Genomic DNA, 20612 nt, shown 5'->3' with positions numbered 1-20612 from the left:
CGACTCGATGTCGCTGGGCGGACTCGACTCGATGTCACTGGGCGGTCTCGACTCGATGTCGCTGGGCAGCCTCGGCTCGATGTCGCTGGACGGCCTCGGCTCGATGTCGCTGGACGGCCTCGTCTCGATGTCGCCTTCCGGCGTCGCAGGGACTCGGACTCCCCACTTCCTGGTGTCTCCGGAGTGCGATCTCCACTCCCGACCTCCGGCGCGCTTCACCTCAGTTTCCGGCGACTCCGGAGTGCGATCTCCACTCCCGACCTCCGGTGCGCTTCACCTCAGTCTCCGGCGACTCCGGTGGGCGGACTTCACTCCCCCGTCGACGCCTCACCTCGACCTCAGGTGATTCCCGACTCGACCTCCAGCGCCTCTCCACGACTTCCGTCGGCGCCCTCACTCGACCTCGGGTGACTCCTTACTCGACCTCCGGTGCCTCTCCACGACCTCCGTCGGCGCCCTCACTCGACCTCTGGCGGCTCCGGGTACGACGTCTGCTTTCTGTCAGCGCCGCTTCTCGACCTCAGGCCCCAGGTCTCCAGGCTTCTCGACGTCAGGACTCCAGGAGGACACTGCTGAACAGGTCAGGAACTTGCTGTTCTTCTTCTTTAAGGCCTGTTTCAACTTTTCAGTCCTTTAAGATGGTTCTTCTTGTCTTGATCCCACACAGGGCTTTAGGTTGGGCTTGGTCAGTAGAGACTAGCATCAAGGGTGGGTTTCTGGACCCCACTCCAAGCACTGGTTTCCACCTCTGCTGCCTTACTCCGACCTCCCTCTTTCTCTGTCCTCTCTCTTCTCCAGTCAGTTGCCAACTGCCACTCTGAGATGGCCTCCCAACATTCTAAACTGCCTCTCACTGTCACAGGGTTCCAGAATGTTACGGAAGGTTCTAGAAATCTCCAGTGGGTTCTGATGATGTCACAGGTGGCCACCATTTTGTGTCTCAGGCCCTCAGACAGAAGTTCCAGGGGTAGGGAAAATGGCTCCCTGACCCTGCATCAACACTAAAAAGTCTGGTGGTTCCCAAAAAGGAAAAATTATAACAGGGTTTGAGGCAAAAGTGGGACAAAATAAATAATGATGAGGAGGGACCACCCAAAGGGCTGACAGGTCTAACATATATATATATATATATATATATATATATATATATATATATATATATATATAGATAGATAGATAATACACGTACCTTCAAAATATTGTTAAAGCATGTGTAGTAGAGGCATGATCGAGGTAAAAATTTACATGGTAATTAAAGACATGCGTGGTAAGGGTACATGCGTTGTAATGGTTGCATGGTAAATGTAATGCATGGTAATGATTGCGTTGTTAATGCTGTTTCCTCCCAGAACTTTCCATGCACAAACTAGGCAAAAAAAGCATGCTTTTGAAAGTTTTGTGGAGATTTGTCAAACAGCACCAAAGTTAGTAGCACATTACAAAAGGTATTTTCCTTGGAAATGCTGAAATAACTATAACTACCAAGGGGCGACTGCCATTGGGTAATATCTCATGCACATAAATACATTGATACATAAAATAATATTTTCACCACCTATTTCATAATTCTGCACAAAACTTTCAAAAGTGAATACATGTGCAAATACTAAGAAATCACAAAAGCCTCTCTATGCAAAAATACCAAATTTGAAATAAACGTGGCACATAGCTATATGGCAGCATTCCTTGAACATATGATTCCACTTTTCTTGCCCTAAAATGTCATTTTGTAGGTTGTAACATTGCATTTCTCGGCCAATCACTTTCTGAGACTCTCAGAGGATACCCATCACACAATCACACACTCATATCTACTCACACATCCATTGCTTCACTCACTCACAAAACTGCAAACTGTCCCAGTCAAATGCCTAATGTCTTACTCTTTGCAGTCATTCAAATACTCAGTCTTGAACCCGCTTATGTGGTTTTCCCTTGGCTATTAAGGGCATGTTTTCCTCTTATTACTCTCTCAAGTATATTGCTGTTGATTTGTTGACTATTACTATGAAGGCAATAAGGGATATGTGGACCACTAATTAAACTAGTGATACTGATGGGAAACCGATACCGTTAGTTTTGGGAAGTTAGTATGGTGTCATTTGTCATATTATCTATGGCATAATTAGTGATGTCATTGGTGATGACAAAAATGATGTCATTTGTAGTGTCACCAGTCATATCATTTGGAGCAGTCCTATGTTGCCATTGTGAAATTTTGCTATGTAGGGCACTCATGGAGAGCCTCTATAATTTATTTCAGGTTCTGAATCTCATACTCACTGCTATGTCACGCCAACAGTTGATAATAAAACTGGATACCCACTGTTGTGGCCAGGCTGACAGGCCTTCCCTAGAGCTGTCAGCCCAGCTCTGCTTGCCTACTTTGACTGAAAGCAGAAAGCACAGCTGCAGAAGGGAGAAGGAAGGCAGGGAATTTGGTGGGGGTTGGTTATGGACGGTGGGTAAGTTTTTTGTAACCATTGGGACAGGATAAACAAAAGAGGCCATGCTATGTATGTCTCCCCCATTACTCCTCTGACACTGGCAGATGATTTGGGGGGAATGTCACTCATAACCCTTCAGTGAAAAACATCCCCATAATTCACTGTTACCCATCTATAATTCGATATCTCATACTCATGGAGCTGAAAGCCAAGTGGTTTGTAAATGTCTCAACAACCACAGGAAATAACTATCTAACCGTATTGCACATTACCTACTATGTTAACTGTAATACATGTTTTAATATATGTTTATTTTGTTGCAGTTTGCAGGAAAAGGTTTTTAGAGACAATGGATTCAGCCATCATCCAGTTGTAGTGCCCCTGCTCTTGTACCTACTGCACATAAATTATCTTTTGATGATACAATTTTGGGTCTGAGACATGCCCAGTATGTAACATCTAAGAGGCACAGAGGAAGTGTTTGTGTACCGGGGAAAGAGTGATGGATCATGGGAGTGGAATGTGTTTGAAATTGGCACTCAGGGGCATATTTACAAAGAAACGTTGGAGTGCAGAGCTGCTCAAAATCTGGCAGCGCAGCACTCCAATATTTCTAAAAGGCAAGGATGTGCCGTATTTACAAGAATACGGTTCACTGTGTTTTCCCTAGCGCTGGCGCTAAAATTAGCTGCTTAGCACCAACGCAGGCACCCTTGCACTATAGTGCAAGGGTGCCTGCATTGCACGGACAGATTGTTTATGTGCAGGAAGGTGTCCCTTCCTGCATGTAAACAATCCATAATGCTGATTTGTTACTTCTATGTGTGCTGCATTCTGCAGTACATATAGATGTAGCAAGTCTTCATTTTTTAATGATTGTTTATGTGCAGGAATGGACACCTGCCTGATCATAAAGTATCATTAATGGCATTTTGCTCTTTAGAAAATACAAAAGCAAGGAGAAATAAAAATATTTCTCTCATTATGCCATTCTAACGCCTGCACTTGCATGGCGTTAGTGTTTGGTGCTGCTTTAGATTTCACGTCCTGGTAAATCCGGGGCAGCGTCAAAAAGCAATGGGTGCTGCGATAGAACGGCCACAATAACACCCATTGCATGCCCCTTTCACCCTAAACGATGGGTGTAAAGGGGCCATATTTATGAGGCGGAGTTGAGCCACAAAAATTGGCTTAACACCTTCGATGCGCATGACGGAGCGATTCCATCATGCGCATCGGTTGCGCTGTGCGGATGACGGAACTGCTCCGTCATGGCCCCGCCCGCACACAAACCCTTCAGCACAGCGCGGTAATCCGTGCCGCGCTGAAGGCGTTAATCCTGCTTTGTAAACATGGAGAAGAGCAGAGTGCCACGCGACCACTGCTACAAGTGACGTTCTGGTGACACTATCCCCTCGTAAATATGTCCCTCACTGCCTCAAATGTTCTACCTCAACACAAGGCAATGGCCAGTATGCAGTGTGGTTAAACACAGTGACCAGGGTGTGGTTAGAAAGGTATATTGTTTGCCTGTGACTTTCCGGGTACATGTTTAGCTACTACTATGTGAAAACAGCGGTTGGGTTTGAGTTTGAGGCATTGAATTTTAGATCTAAATGACAGTGCCTAGGATTTGCCATAGGGCAGAGTGCAATTTGCATACATTGTCCCAAAATGTCGTTGCATAGGTGTCTAAAATATTTATTCCTGGGAATGTGAGTGACTTACACTGGGTGAGGATATATCTCACATGAAAACGTAACTCAAGTACAAACTGGAGATTGGTTTCAGAAGAAAATCGTTTGCTGTGAAATATATTCTATTCAAACCAGTCGCCTACTGACAACAATCGTTAATTTTCACTTTATATGAAATGTAAATTTTTCACCTTTCACACAAAACAAAATACTTTAACAATAAAAATTGAAATAGGGGCCTAGCTGAGCCTAAGGGCATGCTCAGTGAGTAATGGGTAATAGACAAAAGACATTAGGTTTGATATAAAAGTCAAGGGTGGAAATACAATTTTGTCTTGATGGCAACGTTATGCCTAACGTGACCTGGGGCAGGCATAGTGAGAGTGCAGGGTATGGCTTAAGCCTGTGCCAACTCGGGCCCAGATTTACTAATCTCTTGAGTTGCAAGGGCTTAAGTGATATTTACTAAGCCACTCAAACCCACCTTGCTTGGCTCTATGCGGCGTAGTAAATCCAGAGTAATGCGAGTCAGCGCAAATCACTGTTTTGCATTACTCCGTGTTAGGAAAGCGTTCCATGGGAGGAGTGTGGGCACTTCCATGCATCCACATATGGAGTTTGTCACAATCCCAGATTTATGAAGGGCAGTAAACCTGGGAATGCATCAAAACTCAATACCTTCCCAAAAGAGGTGTAACCAGGAGAAATATTTTTATTTCTCCTGGTTATTTCCTCTTTCTACATGTGCTGCAGCAGCACACAAAGAAAGAGGAAAATGCTTCTGAGGATTGTTTTGTGCAGGAAGGTAAACAAAAACAACTGTGCCTGTAATGCAGGCACCCTTGCACCAAGGTGCAAAGATGCTTGCATTGGTACTAGGTACTCGGTGTGCCAGTTCAGAGGGAAATAAAAGAATTTGATTTCTCTTGGTAAATATGCTGCATTATTCCTCTCTTCATTTGACGCAGTGCAGTAAGTTGTCTTGCTCTGTTGCTTTGCATCAAATGTGAGTAAATCCAGGACTCTGTGTTTTGGGGGTTGTAACCTGTACAGGCTGTGGTCAGTGATCATGCCCTGAAGAGATTATCCATTTTTGAAAGTGAGGTGTGATGGAAAGTCAACAGAATGTTGTAGATCATGTACATATGTCACACTCTGGGGCATATTTATGCGAGGGTTGTGTCACGTTTGCCCCACACAATGTGGTACATGCGTGACGCAAACCTCGAAGTCATATTTTTGAAGCCACGCAAAGCCACTATGCTTGGCTCTGGGTGGCTTCAAAACTCTTCGTCACGTCGGTGTTACCACGCAACGCCAACGGATTTTTATGCATACCTAGCTTTACAAGAAATTGTAAACCTGGAGTTGTGCCAAAATCTTATACCTTACCAGGCGAGGTGTAGCAAGAAGAAATATCTCTATTTCTAATAGTTTCTTCCTCTTTAGCTATGTGTTGCTTTCTGCAGCACACATAGAAAGAGGAATATGCCTCAGGGGAGTGTTTTGTGCAGGAAGGTGCCTGTGTTGCATGCAATACTGCATGCAGCACAGGCACCCTTGCACCATAGTGCAAGGGTTCCTTCATTGGGACTAGGCTTTCAAAAGGGCGCAAGGGAAAGGACAGGAATGTGTTTCCTTAAATATGGTGCATACCTGCCCTTGTCCTGTCATGGAGTGCAGAGCAAAAAGGTGACTTGCAAATTGATACTTGTATAGCGCACTACTCACCTGCAAGGGTCTCAAGGCGCTTGTACGAATACTGCTGTGGAACCCATCCTGGCTTTCCCTGTGAGGCATCCTCTCCTGGGCACCCCCAAGGTGAAGGCCAGGCATCCTTAGTGTTGTGGAGATTAAGCAAGCTATTGCCCAGAGTTGCAGAGTGGGACTCCATGATTGGAATGGCACCAAGGCAAGAATAATCAGGTCCGTGGAATTTTTGAGCCCAAGACCCGCCGAGGCGGGGAATTGAACCCTGGTCCCGAGCTAGACATCTGCATCAGGGTCTGCCGCTCTAATCATTGAGCCACACTTCTCCACTTGGTCATAAATGTGGCCCTGAGTCTTTGCTGATTATGGATCTCCCACAAACACCATTCCAAGTGGGAGAAAGTAGAAAGACGACCTCACTCTACGAATTAAAACAGAAAACCCTAAGTATTGTCAATTTCGCTGTCAACAAATATATAATTGCTGCTATCATCTGTGGTGTCATCGTTAATTTCGTTGGGGCCATCTCTGATGACACCAATGAAGTTATTTCAGATTTCATCAGTGATGTAATGTATGAAGTTATGAGCAATTCCTGGTGACGTTGTGAGATAGTGTAGCTCATGCTAATGGGCATATTTCAGTATTTTTTTAATGTTTTTTGCTAATTATAGAACTGAAATTTAAAAAGACAGAAAAACCTGTTTGTACTTCTCTGTTTTCTAAAAATATAACATATTGCATATTAATTGAAACAATTTAGAGTTCAGCTTCATAACACTTATTTGTTTCAGACAGAAATCATTTATCAAATATCCTATCATCAGTTGAACACCTATGCCAAATCGCAATCACAGTCACGAGGCCTGTCAAATATTCCATTGAGATGCAAAGAATTCAGCAAGTACTGCAAAATAAATTACCCAAGAAGTTTTGACTGCCCAACAACATTTTTAAACTAATTTCACGGAGAAAGATAGTGATCTATGGGGTTAGATCACTATCTTTCTCCATGAAATTAGCTAAAAAAATCCCTTTGTGAAAGAATGCTCTGATTCGCACAAGCCCCTGCATGGCACGGTATACACTAAAGAATGTGTGATGTTTTTCTACAAGCAGTCTGAGTAAGGACACATACTTGGAGGGGAATGTGCCCTTTTTTTTGTAATCTTTTGTTTGATTAATGTATTTATTTATTTATGTGCATGGACTTTTGGTGGTAGGTAGGCCCCTTGAGGATAGTACTTTTTTTTTTATAATTATTACTTACCTGCACAGCTTGGGGGACACAGTACCTTGTGGTGGGGCTTCCATCGCATGCACAGCTACAGGAACCATATACAGTCTGTGCCACAACCTGCAGTACCAAACCTTAAGCTCAAACTTTGGAAACATATCAGGGTCCAGTGAGGTTAGTTCTCCCTCAAATGAGTCTATTCCGTAGGTTTTGGTTAATCTAGGCCTAATCCTGAGTCCTATTTTTTCAACCTTCCATATGCAGACGTCGTCAACCACTGCCCCCTTCTGCTGCATACCCCTGCTTTGAATTTCCATTTACTTCCAGAAGGCATCAGGCTGTGTTAAATGTAGGCAAACAGTCAGCAGTAGTCAATGCCCACATTCTAAGACTCCTGATTGGCTGAGACTATCTCAGTTATCCACAGAGGGTGTTAACTCATATTATTGCTCCAAATGTACCCTCTGTTGCCACAAGATCCGAGACGTCACTGACAGTGATCGTGGCAGAATAGGATGTACAGACCATGCACATGCCATGACCCATGAACATGTCGTTCCATTGTCACCACGTTCCAAAGCCCTGTCAGTCACTCGCTTCCATGACAGCAGCATCAGTTGAAGATGCAATCACAAGTTAGTCGGCTTTTTACCGCAGACATTTATTTTTACTTCCATTCAAAGTGCAGGCGCCAATTTCCTCACTATTGTTTGCACCTGACCTTTTGTTATAAAAGTTGTTAATGAGCCTTTAAGAGATGAAATGAATCGTCAAACTAGTTATGACTTCTGTTTTCAGAAACCCGTTGCCCCAATTAGCGTTCATTGTCTTTTGGCACTTGGGAAAAGAGGACATTTGTATTAAATTGGCTACTTGGTGCCTGGATAAGTCACCTGAGCCGGTGACTTCCTGCCCTAATGACATTTTTACAAAGGCCAGGGTGGTCATAGGTGGTACCATCTCTTTTTGCATCCCGCTGTACCAAAGGAAGCTAAGTATCTTGACAACTAATTATAATGACTGATTACGGGTGAATAATTAGTTAAAAGGTGTGTGACTACATTCAGTTTCAAATGCATGGCAATATATGTGCAATTTGGACTCGTATTCTTATAAGGATATAGTTATTGCAGGTTTCAAAATGTCAATATTTATTTTCAAATGTGATAGCCTTAGTCATGAAACAGTTCAGATTTTTTTTAACACTTCATACATCTCTTTATTTTCATATTAAAGTCAGATCTTATGGGTACATTACACACTCATTTACGAAACAGCCAACCCAACTAGGACAAAGTGGACTGGGCAAAAAAGATCGAACAAACTACAGACCACCCTGAATTTTATTACATTTTTTGGGGGTTCAGTGGAAACACATCCTGCAATTGAAGAGTGGTGGCTTGGCCTTAGGGCATCAGTCCACCACCTTCCATGTTTTCTCCCCTATTTTATTTCAACAGGAATGAATATTAGTCGATTACCCACCTGAGGTGTAATATAAAAAAATACCAACCCATGCTGCGAAGGTCGAGCACCAGCCTGCGGCAGGAGTGACATCTGGCACAGGCACTTACAGGCTCCTGCACCTGCCACCAGAGAGACTGCCAGGACTGGTGAATTTCCAGCCCTAGCCCCATGGGCCTGTCGTGCCTCAGGCCGCCCCATTTGTGATGCGCGGCAGCATCGCACATGCAGGTAGCCCCAGATGGCACAGGCACTTACAGGCTCTTGCACCAGCCACCAGAGAGACTGCCAGGGCTGGTGAAGTTTCAGCCCTAGCCCCATGGGCCTATCATGCCTCAGGCCGCCCCATTTGTGATGCGCGGCAACATCGCACATGCAGGTCGCCCCAGATGGCACAGGCACTTACAGGCTCCTGCACCAGCCACCCGAGAGACTGCCAGGGCTGGTGAAGTTCCAGCCCTAGGCCCATGGGCCTGCCATGCCTCGGGCCACCCCATTTGTGATGCGCGGCACCATCACACATGCAGGTAGCCCCAGATGGCACAGGCACTTACAGGCTCCTGCACCAGCCACCAGAAAGACTGCCAGGGCTGGTGAAGTTCCAGCCCTAGCCCCATGGGCCTGCCGTGCCTCAGGCTGCCCAATTTGTGATGCGCGGCAGCATTGCACATGCAGGTAGCCCCAGATGGCACAGGCACTTACAGGCTCTTGCACCAGCCACCAGAGAGACTGCCAGGGCTGGTGAAGTTCCAGCCCTAGCCCCATTGGCCTGTCGTGCCACAGGCCGCCCCATTTGTGTTGCGCGGCAGCATCACACATGCAGGTAGCCCCAGATGGCACAGGCACTTACAGGCTCCTGCACCAGCCACCAGAGAGACTGCCAGGGCTGGTGAATTTCCAGCCCTAGCCCCATGGGCTTGTCGTGCCTCAGGAACCCCATTTGTGATGCGCGGCAGCATCACACATGCAGGTAGGCCCAGATGGTTTAGTCCTGCAGTGCCCAGGGCAATCCGTTAATAAGGCTGTCAGCGCACCCTCTCTCATCTTTTCACAGGAAGAGTTGGGGTCATGAGTCTCAGTGACCAAACCATACGATTTAACTGGTTGGAGGGTGAGGAGTTGACAACTGAAATATGCATAGTAAACAGGGTATTAACTGTTCTGACACAATATTTTAGTTTCCTGCTTCACTGCCTTGGTTGGAAAAGAGCTATGTGCCTGCCCTAAAGTCGATGCAACGGCAGTTTAGGTACAAGTGCAGCACAGGGCACACAGCTGAAGCTATGTAAGTGTAAAGAAAGCTGCTAGTGTGTGTGTGTGTGTGTGTGTGTATGTGTGTATGTGTCTGTGATGCCCTGAGTGAGTGGTCTTGTGTGAAAGAGAGAGTATGCATGTGTATATGTGGGAGTGCGTGTGAGCTGAAACGAGTACGCTGCTTTTACACTTTTATATTATATCACTGAAACCATCTAAAATAAAAGCATCTTTAATAAGAATTAGGACATCACAAATCACATCATTTGTGAGAACACAGCGCATGGTACAGTGGCAAGTTACAGTTAATGTAGTGTTAATGTAGTTCCATACAGAGTGTATGGAGGTGCACGAGTACACAAGTTATAATAATTTAAAGGTGTTCCATAAATTATAAGTTGAAGGTATAAGTATACATTTACAAATGATACTGTTTGTGCAGTTTAAGTTTGGTCAATTTGTAAAGAATAACGTTATAGGGGCCAATTCACAGAACTAATCTAAGATAAAATCCTAAACTTAGTACTTTTGGTATTCGCAGAAGGCATTTAGTAGTAGTAAAGTTAGGAAATATGGCATTCCCTCTCTCTTTACTGGATCTGTGCTGTAGGTGAGCCAGTAAAAAGGGAGGGTGAGAAACAGGCCAGTAGGCAGCCTGCCTTTGAAATGCACAGTCCCCCACCTGTGCATTTAGCCTGCAACCGCCTCACACATTTGCCTACCCCCTTTGGACTCTGCATGCTCTTGAAAGTCTCTACTGCCCACCATACTCCACTGTACTCCTCTCCCTCTGCCCGCAAGAGTATATCAGGCTTCCCACAACTTTGCATCTGCACCTGGTCTCAGCATATGTGTGTCTATCCTGCCAAGTGTGTGCCAGCCCACTTCTGGACCCTTGGACGTGGGCCTAATATGCTTACCAGAGGAACCAGGGCTGACACCCAGTCAACCAGAAACCATATTTCTAACATGCTTACAGTAATTTGAATGTATGACATTACAATGCATACATTTACAACGCATGCCTTTACAACGTAGTTTTTACATCGCAACATCCTTTACAACGCATACATTTACATCGCATGCCATTACAACAACTTTCTTAAAACTACATTTCCACCGCATTCCATTGCATCGCATTATACCTTTACAACGCATACCATTACAACGCATACCATTATATTGCATTTAAGGTAAGTGTTGGATAGTGTAGGGGTAAAAATTACTATTCTAACTCTAGTGGGTGCAACAGTAGGGTAAGTGTTGGATAGTGTAGGGGTACTATGCGTTGTAATGACATGCGATGTAATGCCTGCGTTGTAGTGACATGCCTTGTAGTGTCATACATTGTAGTGACATGCAATGTAATGGCTGCGTTGTAGTGGCATGCATTGTAAAGGATGTTGCGATGTAATGACTGCATTGTAAATGTAGTGCGATGTAATGACTGCGTTGTAAAGGTTGTTTCCCAGTAATATTTGTGTGAAATATCTACCAGTAGCATGTTGGCAATCATGGATTTGAGGGGGCTTTTAAATGAATAATTGACCATAACGGCAATGTTCTATAGGGTGCAACTCTCTGATATGTACTATGGAGAACCTTTAATTAGGTTCACGGGTGCAGACCGGTTCAGTGCGCCCTAATAAAATAAACACACTGCTCCTGCCCAGCCACTAACTTGCACCTACCCCGGGGGCTGCACATTAGTGACAGGCTGCTTGAAGCTGCTAATCCTCCTTTCACAGTCCAGGTAGCAAACTGGCCTGCAATTGTAACAGGGGCAAGCAGGTGGGTGAGGTGAGAGTCTGAACCAACCTGCAGAGATGTGTCTGCAAGGGCCATGGGCACCCCTATTTATCCCATTCAGATGGTGCCACTGTGGGGTGTGCTGACCGTGCACCAACAAAATGTGGTCACAATCAGTGTTCCACCTAACAGATCCTCTGCCGCTGCACCTGTGTTCAGGATATGGTGCAGTTGCAAAGGCAAAGTATTTTCTCATTGCACAGGACCACATCCTCATGCAAATACAGGAGCACCCTTCTGTGATTACACTGGTGTGACACGAGCACTGGCAAAATCTGTATTACAAATGGGGCCACATAACCATATCTGGCACCTTCTGTAATACCAAAGTGTTCAGGGGGCACAAAAAGCCCATTGTACACAAAGCACCTTTGATAATTCAGCCTCAACACATTGCAGCTTGCATTTAACACTGCAAGCATGGGCTCAAAATTACCAGCATGCAAAGTGCATTTTCTAAATGCCAAGAACTGACTGAAAGTGTCTCACATGATCTGGATATGATATAGATGATGTAGATATTCTCAAATGTTTTCTCTGCCCATTCCCACAATAATGATCTTCAAACTTTTTAATGCTACAATCTCCTTAAATAACATCATCCATTGCAGGCTCTCCACATTGAAAATTGTATGTTCTCACATTTATTCCATGAAATGCTACATTCAAGCACATATGGACAAAACAAAAACGCAATTGTCTTTTTTCAATTTACCACAATAAATATATGAACTGTAAAAAAAAAAAGAAGCATGTCATTATGAGTTGTTAGAAATTGCATATCTGGTTGGTAGAGTTAAGTACCCTATACAAGCAGGAACCACAATCCAAGTCAGCGTAAGTCAGATAAACACCGTAAATTAACCTGTGCTCACCCTCTGGTAGCTTAGCACAGAGCAGACAGACTTAACTTAAGAAGCAATGTGTAAAATATTTGTGCAACATTTTAAACAGTAACACAGTAAAAATGCCACAAAAAGGCTCCACACCACTTTAAAAAAATTGATTTTGATTTTATAAATAAAACAAGACTTAAACAACAAAAATGCAACAAGTAAAATTCAAGATATGAATATTAAAAGATTAAAAGTAAAAATTGCTTTTAGAAGCAATAAGCACCTATGGGGATCATCTGGTCACGCTGGACAGGGGCAAAGTCAGAGTTCTGGCCTACCATGATGTAGTGAGGGCAGGGTACAGGAATCATGCCAGGACCGCTGAACATAAGTACCCTGATCCTGGTCGTAACCGCAAGATACGGGGTGAGGCCGAGTGATGCGTCGGTGTCCATCCTGCAGTTGAGGTGATACGTCAATTATCTTGCTGTAATGATGGCAACGTGCAGGTTCTAAAGGTGAAGTCCAGTTGTCACCCACCCCAAATGTGTATTGGAGAGAGGCTGCAGGCACACAGAGCTAAGAGCAGATACATTCCATCTTTCTAAACTTAAAAGACACAAAATTGATGGACGGAATGCAGAATAAATCAAAACATTCACCCCGATCAAGAGATCTAGGTTAAATCCATCATTCCTTTGCTCACCATGCCACCCCAGTTTAGACCTGTCCATTTGAAAATTAGTCTTGACCCTTTTCCTCATGGGAACAGTTCAGCCTAAACTGCCACGCCTGGTCCTCCTTGGACCGGAAACAAACATCCTAGGACCAGTTTCTGAGTTTCACCCCTCTTCAGCCAGGCTAGCTTGAATCCAGTGGCACAGTGAGCCCAGAACCCACGTCTGGGCACACCTGACACACTTAGGGCGAGAAAGCAAAAGACACACAATTGATGGACGGAATGCAGAACAAATCAAAACATTCACACCCAGTCAAGAGATCTAGGTTAAACCTATCATTCTTTTGCTCACCATGCCACCCCAGTTTAGACCTGGCCATATGCAAATCAGTCTTGACCTTGTGCCCCATGGGAACAGTCCAGCTCGAACTGCCAAGCCAGGTCCTCCCTGGACCAGAAACAAACATCCTAGGACCGGTTTCTGAGTTTCACCCCTCACCAGCCAGCATAGTTTGAATCCAGTGGCACAGTGAGCCCAGAACCCACGTCTGGGCATACACAGTGCACTCAGTGTGAGAAAGCAAAAGACACAAAATTGATGGACGGAATGCAGAACAAATCAAAACTTTCACCTGGCTGCAGGCGCACAGAGCTAAGAGCAGAGAAATGCCATCTTTCTAAAAGTGGCCTTTCTAAAATAGTAATGATAAATTTAACTTGTCCAGGAAAGAGGATTTATCCTTACCATTCCAATGATATTAAACATGACAGAGCTGCTCCTTCTCAATCAGGAACTACAGTTTATAAGCGTAATAAGGGATTCCCAATGTTAACCTACAGTAGTGAAAAACAAATTTGGCTGTTTTTCGCTTCAAGGAAATGCAAAACTTAACAGTAAGTGTCCTACCTTTTAATTACACATCACCCTGCCCTACCTGCTACCTAGTGTCTACCTTAAAATAGAGGGTCATGAACTAGAACTAGTGGGCTTATCCCCTTTGGGCCTCATGACGGAATGGTTATGTCATGAGCACCAGTGCTCGTGTGCTCATGACAGAAGCAGTCTGTCATGTGCACAGTAGGATTTCCTTTCTTTTTGCCTCGGGAGGTGGGGAAGATCCTCCCCACCCCCCTGAGGCATTTTTTTTTGTTTCTAATATAATGATGATCACACGCGTGGCACACAGTTGTCATTAAATTGAAACTTAGTTTCAGTTTCACTGTTTCAGTGCTTGGGCGGCTATCTCAGCCCCTCAAGCACCGAAACACACGGGAGAGGTATCGTTGGAAAGAGGTGAATCGCTGATGGATCCCTGCTCGGGGATCACCGCAGGAGGGTGATCCACAAGCAGGGATCCACCCACTAGACACCAGGGAGGTGGGAGCGGGGCAAGGGCCTTTGCTCTCTTATTTCGAAATGGGCATATTCAGTCATTCTGCCCCCCCCCCCCCTCCAGGAGACAGATGGGGTCAGTAGCTAGGTCTGGGGCCCAGAATCCTGTGCAAACCTCAAATTTAGCTAAACAAATCACATTTTCCTCACATTTCTGTCTGGGATTACCATGCCGGCACAAGATACCTACCACCCAGTGTTCCCCTTGGTCTCCCAAGTACAATGGGCCAAGGGCATGTGGCTGGGAAGGGCCAAAAACATAGGGATTGAGGGGATTGCACAGCGAGCTCTAAGGAGCTATATTTTTATTTATATGCGTTTTTAGGCTGACTCTGCATTAGACACCCACACAAGTGAGGTATAATTTTTATCGGGAGACCAAGGGGAACACTGTGTGGTAGGATATTTGTGCCAGCGCATTGATCCCAGGCAGAAATGTGAGGATTTTTTTTTTTTTTTAGCCGAGTTTTAGGTTTGCAGGGATTCTGGGTAGGAAAACATTGGGGGATCCACGCAAGCCATACCTCCCTGATCTCCCCAGGTGAGTATTTTTCAGTAATGTCTGAGTTTGGTAGGTTTTCCTAGATGTTCGCCGAGCCTAGGACCAAAAACGCATCTGCCTCCCTTGCAAAACCAGGTCATTTTGTGATAGATAATTTTGATGTCTCCACAAAACGTTGTGGGTCCATGCCTGTTGCGGGTACTTGACCCACCTACACAAGTGAGGTACCATTTTTATCGGGAGACCTGGGGGAATGCTGGGTGGTAGGAAATTTGTTTCAGCCCAGTGATGCCACAACCTTCCCACACAGAAATGTGAGAAAAATGTGATTTGTTTCAGCTAAATGGGAGGTTTGCAGGGGATTCTGGGTAGGAAAATGTTGGGGGATCCACACAAGTCACAACATCCTCGACTCACCCGGGTGTCTAGTTTTCAGAAATGTCTGGTATTGGTAGGTTTCATTAGATGGCCGCTGAGCCCGGGATCAAAAACGCAGGTGAATACCTCGCGAAACAGGGTCTTTTTGTAATCGATAAATTTGAAGTCTCCACAGTACGTTTTGGGCTGTTTCTTGCTGCGGGCACTAGGCCTACCCACACAAGTGAGGTACCATTTTTATCAGGAGACTTGGTGGAATGCTGAGTTTGTGGAAGTTTGTTGCTCCCCTTAGATTCCAGAACTTTTTATCACAGAAATGTGAGGGAAATGTGTTTGCTTTTACAAAGTTTGAGGTTTGCAAGGGATTCTGGGTAATAGAACCTGGTGAGAGCCACACAAGTTAACCCATCCTGGCTTTCCCTGAATGTCTAGTTAAAAAAAATGATAGGTTTGCTAGGCTTCCTTGGGTGCCGGCAGAGCTACGGCCAAAAATCCACAGCTAGTCACATTGCAAAAAAAGGGTAAGTTTTCACTGGAAAAATGTGATGTGTCCATGTTGTGTTTTAGGCTATTTCCTGTCACGGGCACTAGGCCTGCCCACACAAGTGAGGTAGCATTTTTATTGAGAGGCTTGGGGAAATGCTAGGTGAGTGGAAGTTTGAGGCTCCACACAGATTCCACAACTTTCCATCACAGAAATGTGAGGAAAATGTTTTTTTTAAAGGTTCGAGGTTTGCAAGAGATTCTGGGTAACAGGACCTGGTGAGAGCCACACAAGTCACCCCATCCTGTATTTGCCTGGGTGTCTAGTTTTAAAAGATATATACGTTTTCTAGGTTTCCTTAAGTGCTGGCAGAGCTAGGGTCCAAAATCCGCAGCTAGGCACATTTTGAAAAAAGGGTCAGTTTTCACCAGAGAAATGTGATGTGTCCACGTGGCATTTTGGGGCGTTTCCTTTTGCGGACACTAGTCCTACCCACACAAGTGATGTACCATTTTAATCAGGAGACTTAGGGGAATTTTGGGTTGGTGGAAGTTTGTTGCTCCCCATAGATTCCAGAACTTTCCAAGACGTCCCCTGGGTATCTAGTTTTAAAAAATGTATAGGTTTGCTATGTTCTCCTGGGTGCCAGCCGAGGTAGGGTCCAACATCCACAGCTAGGCCCATTGTAAAAAAAAGGATCAGTTTTCACTGAAAAAATGTGATGTGTCCACGTTACGATTTGGGCCGTTTCCTGTCACCAGGCCACCCACACAAGTGATGTACCATTTTAATCAGGAGACTTAGGGGAATTTTGGGTTGGTGGAAGTTTGTTGCTCCCCATATATTCCAGAACTTTCCATCACAGAAATGTGAGGAAAATTTGTTGTTGTTTTTTTACAAAGTTTGAGGTTTGCAAGGGATTCTGGGTAACAGAACCTAGAGAAAGTCACACAAGTCACCCCACCTTGAAGTCCCATGGGTGTCTAGTTTTCAAAAATGTATAGTTTTCCTGTGTTCCCCTAGGTGCCAGCTGAGGTAGGGTTCAAAATCCACAGCTAGGCACATTGCAAAAAAAGGGTCAGTTTTCACTGGAAAAATGTGATGTGTCCACATTGCGTTTTAGGCCTGTTCCTGTCACTAGGCCCACACACACAAGTGAGGTACCATTTTTATTAGAAGACTTTGGAGAATGCTGGGTTAAAGTGTGTGGCTCCACACATATTCCAGAACTTTCCATCACAAAAATGTGAGGAAAACCTTTTTTTTTTTTTTTACAAAGTTTGAAGTTTGCAATACATTCCGGATAACAGAACTTAGTGAGAGCCACACAAGTCACGCCATCCTGGATTTATCTGGGTGTCTAGTTTTCAAAAAGGTGTAGGTTTGCTAGGTTTCTATAGGTGCTGGCTGAGCTAGGGTCCAAAATCCACCACTAGGCACATTACGAGAAAAGGGTAAATTTTCACAAGAAAAATGTTATGTGTCCACGTTGCTTTTTGGGCCGTTTCCTGTCGCAGGCACTAGACCTACCCACACAAGTGAGGTATCATTTTTATTGGGAGACTTAGGGAAACACAGAATAGTAGAACAAGTGTTATTGCCGATTGCCTTTCTTTGCGACTCTGCCTTCCAAATGTAAGAAACTGTGTAAAAAAGAAGTAATTTTGGAAAAATGTCCTGTAATTCACATGCTTGTATGGGTACCCACAATTTTGGAGATTTGCAAACAACGGCTGCTTCTAAACTCTATATTCTGTTCACATTCGAGAAATTTATAGGTTTCCTTGGTGTCTATTTTTCACTCTTTATATTTTACCAAATTAATTGGTATATACCCGGTACACAATGAAAAACCATTTAAAGATGCAGCTCAGTTATTGACTCTGGGTACCTCGGGTTCTTGGTGAAGTCTTATATATCCCCACAACCAGAAGGGTCTGCAGCCATAACAATATCTTGTTTTAAAAAACATGCCATACCTAGAAGAAGTTACAGGTGAAAATGTTGGCACAAATGGCAGTTTTTTCCAACTTAATTTCAATATTTTTTGGGAAAAACTTGAAGAATATACAGAAATGACCCCTTGCTGAATTCAAAATGTTGTCTACTTTTCATAAATGTATAGTTTTCCAGGATCCATTATCGTTTTCACACCCATTACTACCACTAACTTGAAGGAGGTTGAAAGCACAAATATAGGAAAAATAGGCTATGTCCCAGTAAAATGCCAAACCTGTGTAGAAAATGTTGATTTTGTGACAAACGTCTGCCTATTCCTGAAAGCCGGGAAGATGGGGATTTTAGCGCCATAACCCCTTTGTTGATACCTTTTGCAGGGAAAAAAACTGACGCTTCCTTCTGCAGCACTCTGGCCCCCCCCGCCAAAAAAAAATGAAAGAATGCTGTATTTTGGCTTATTTCTAGATTGCCTCTATTGGAATCCACAAACCCTGGGTACTTTTAGAATCCTCAAGATGTTGGTAGAAAAGGATGCACATTTTGCTATTACTTTCTGTGGACAGTTTTTTTTTTCTGGGGCTGAAGTGTGAACTACCCCAAATAGCCAAAAAAAGGCTTAGCATGGGGGGAGGCCTAGCAGCAAAGGGGTTAAACAAATGTGAAAACACACAAATATGCATAATAATATGCAAGATGCACCTTAAAACTAAGAAATCAATTATGCCTCTATTCCCTCTCTGCAGTGCTTAATATGAGCTGGTAGTTGCCAGCGGGGCCCCTGGCACTCATTTTTGGGAACTGGTACTGATTTTTCAGCATCAGACATTTATCGAGAGCAGGAGAGGGAACAACGCACAAGGGTGAAAGAAGGAGCGAAGGAGGAAGAGAAAGACAGAAGACCCTATGCAAAGGGACAAAGCAGGAACGCATGAAAGTGAGATAAAGGGGCAGGGAGTGTCTGGAAGTGGATTAAAGAGGCATGAGGTGGATTCAAGACTTGGTACTTACCTCGCCAACACCTAATTGCACCGGCGAAGGGCTTTTGAGCAGAGCTTTGGGCACCGGCACTCATTTTTTTACTATTAAGCACTACCTCTCTGGAAGAAACAGCTTGTATCTTAAGCCTGCAGCTGGAGCTGGAGCTGGAAAGTGACTCAACAGTGCATGCTCTCTGCTGAGAGCTCGACCTGAATCTGTATGCAGACGACACTGTAGCAGTGATTCTTGACTGGAAGCATTTTACTCCATGCAACAGAATGGCAGATTAATCAGCAAGTGTCTCAGCGACTGAAGCAAAACCCATATGCTTATCACGGAAGACTGATGAAAGTGCACAGTATTTGTGCTGTGATTGTATATTAGTGCTGCTGAAAAATATTTTCACTTGCTAAGTTTTGGCTCCCTAAAGTCCAAGGGGCATATGTATCAAGTTCCGTTTTTGCAATTCTCAAATAGCGATTTTTAGGGAATCGCTATTTGAGAATTGCAAAACGGGATGTAATAAAAAATTCGCAAATGTTTTGCGATTCCTTGGCATTCCTTAATTGCGATTAGCAAATTGCTAATCGCAATAAAGGAAAACCTTCCCATTCATTCCTATGGGCTAGGAGGCCCATAGGAATGAATGGAAAGACATTCTCATTTTGCGATTCGCAATTTGAGAATCGCAAAAACAGTATGCAATTTCAAGGGTGCTAGGGTGTCAAAAGGACACCCTGTTGCATCCCTGAAATATGTATGTATGCACATGTGGCGCACATACATGCCCTAAGGGCATGTCTGTGCGTCACATGGCACTTTGAAAAATGCCAAAAAGTGCATTTTTCAATGAAATCGCAAATTAACACCAACTTGAAGTTGGTGGTAATTTGCGATTTCTTATGGCCAAATTGCAATTTTTCTAGGCTTCATACATTGCATTTAAGGAATCGCAATTTGCGATTCCTTAAATGCAATCGCAAAATAGAGAATCGCAAATTTAGCGATTCTCTAATTTGCGATGTCCTTTTGGGATGATACATCCCAAAAGGCCTTTTCCCGTTTGCAAACGGGCTGATTCTGAGAATAAATAAATAAATTCCAGCAATAGCAGCAAAATGCAGGAATATCGCTAAAAATCCAGCGACATTCCTGCAGCAATAGGGAAAACCTTGTAAATATCCCCTGGTGGTCGTAGCACGACAATCCACCCCCCTTAATAAAGATAGCTAAGTCTGAAAATTATCAGACGTTAGCTTACGGCGATAACCATGGTTAGCGCGGATTTTATTATCGCTATGTGTGTCAGGTCAATGCTTGTAAATATCGCGATGTGAAGTCAGCGATATTTTACATGTTGTTATGTGTGGAAATGCCCACTTTGCATCTCATTAGAGATGCAAAGCGAGGCGTCGGTAAAAAGGCTGCAAACATGCGCTAATGCATGTTAGCACTGCCTTGTAAATAGGTCAAAAATATTATCTCCGCATTTTTGGCTTTTAAAGCCCCCCCCCCCCCCGCTCTTACCGGCAGCTGGGTGGCAAAAGCAGTTATCTCCACTACCCAAGCCATACCGGCACACATGCGGATGCCATTATCTCTCCACCTTCTAGCCTCAGGCTACCAGAGGAGAGTGGCAGTTGCTAGGGTAGTATCATAAAGTAGACTTTCAAATATTTTCCGAAATTTTTTAAATGCCATGTTATCTAAAATGCATTTGCACATTTCTTTTTCAAGTGCCCCGCAGAAATGAATGCCCCTAAGGTAGATTTTTGTGGTAATTAT

Source organism: Triturus cristatus, chromosome 10 (genome assembly GCF_964204655.1).
Source record: "Triturus cristatus chromosome 10, aTriCri1.1, whole genome shotgun sequence".
Taxonomy (NCBI): Eukaryota; Metazoa; Chordata; class Amphibia; order Caudata; family Salamandridae; genus Triturus; species Triturus cristatus.
This window is presented reverse-complemented; position numbering follows the sequence as displayed.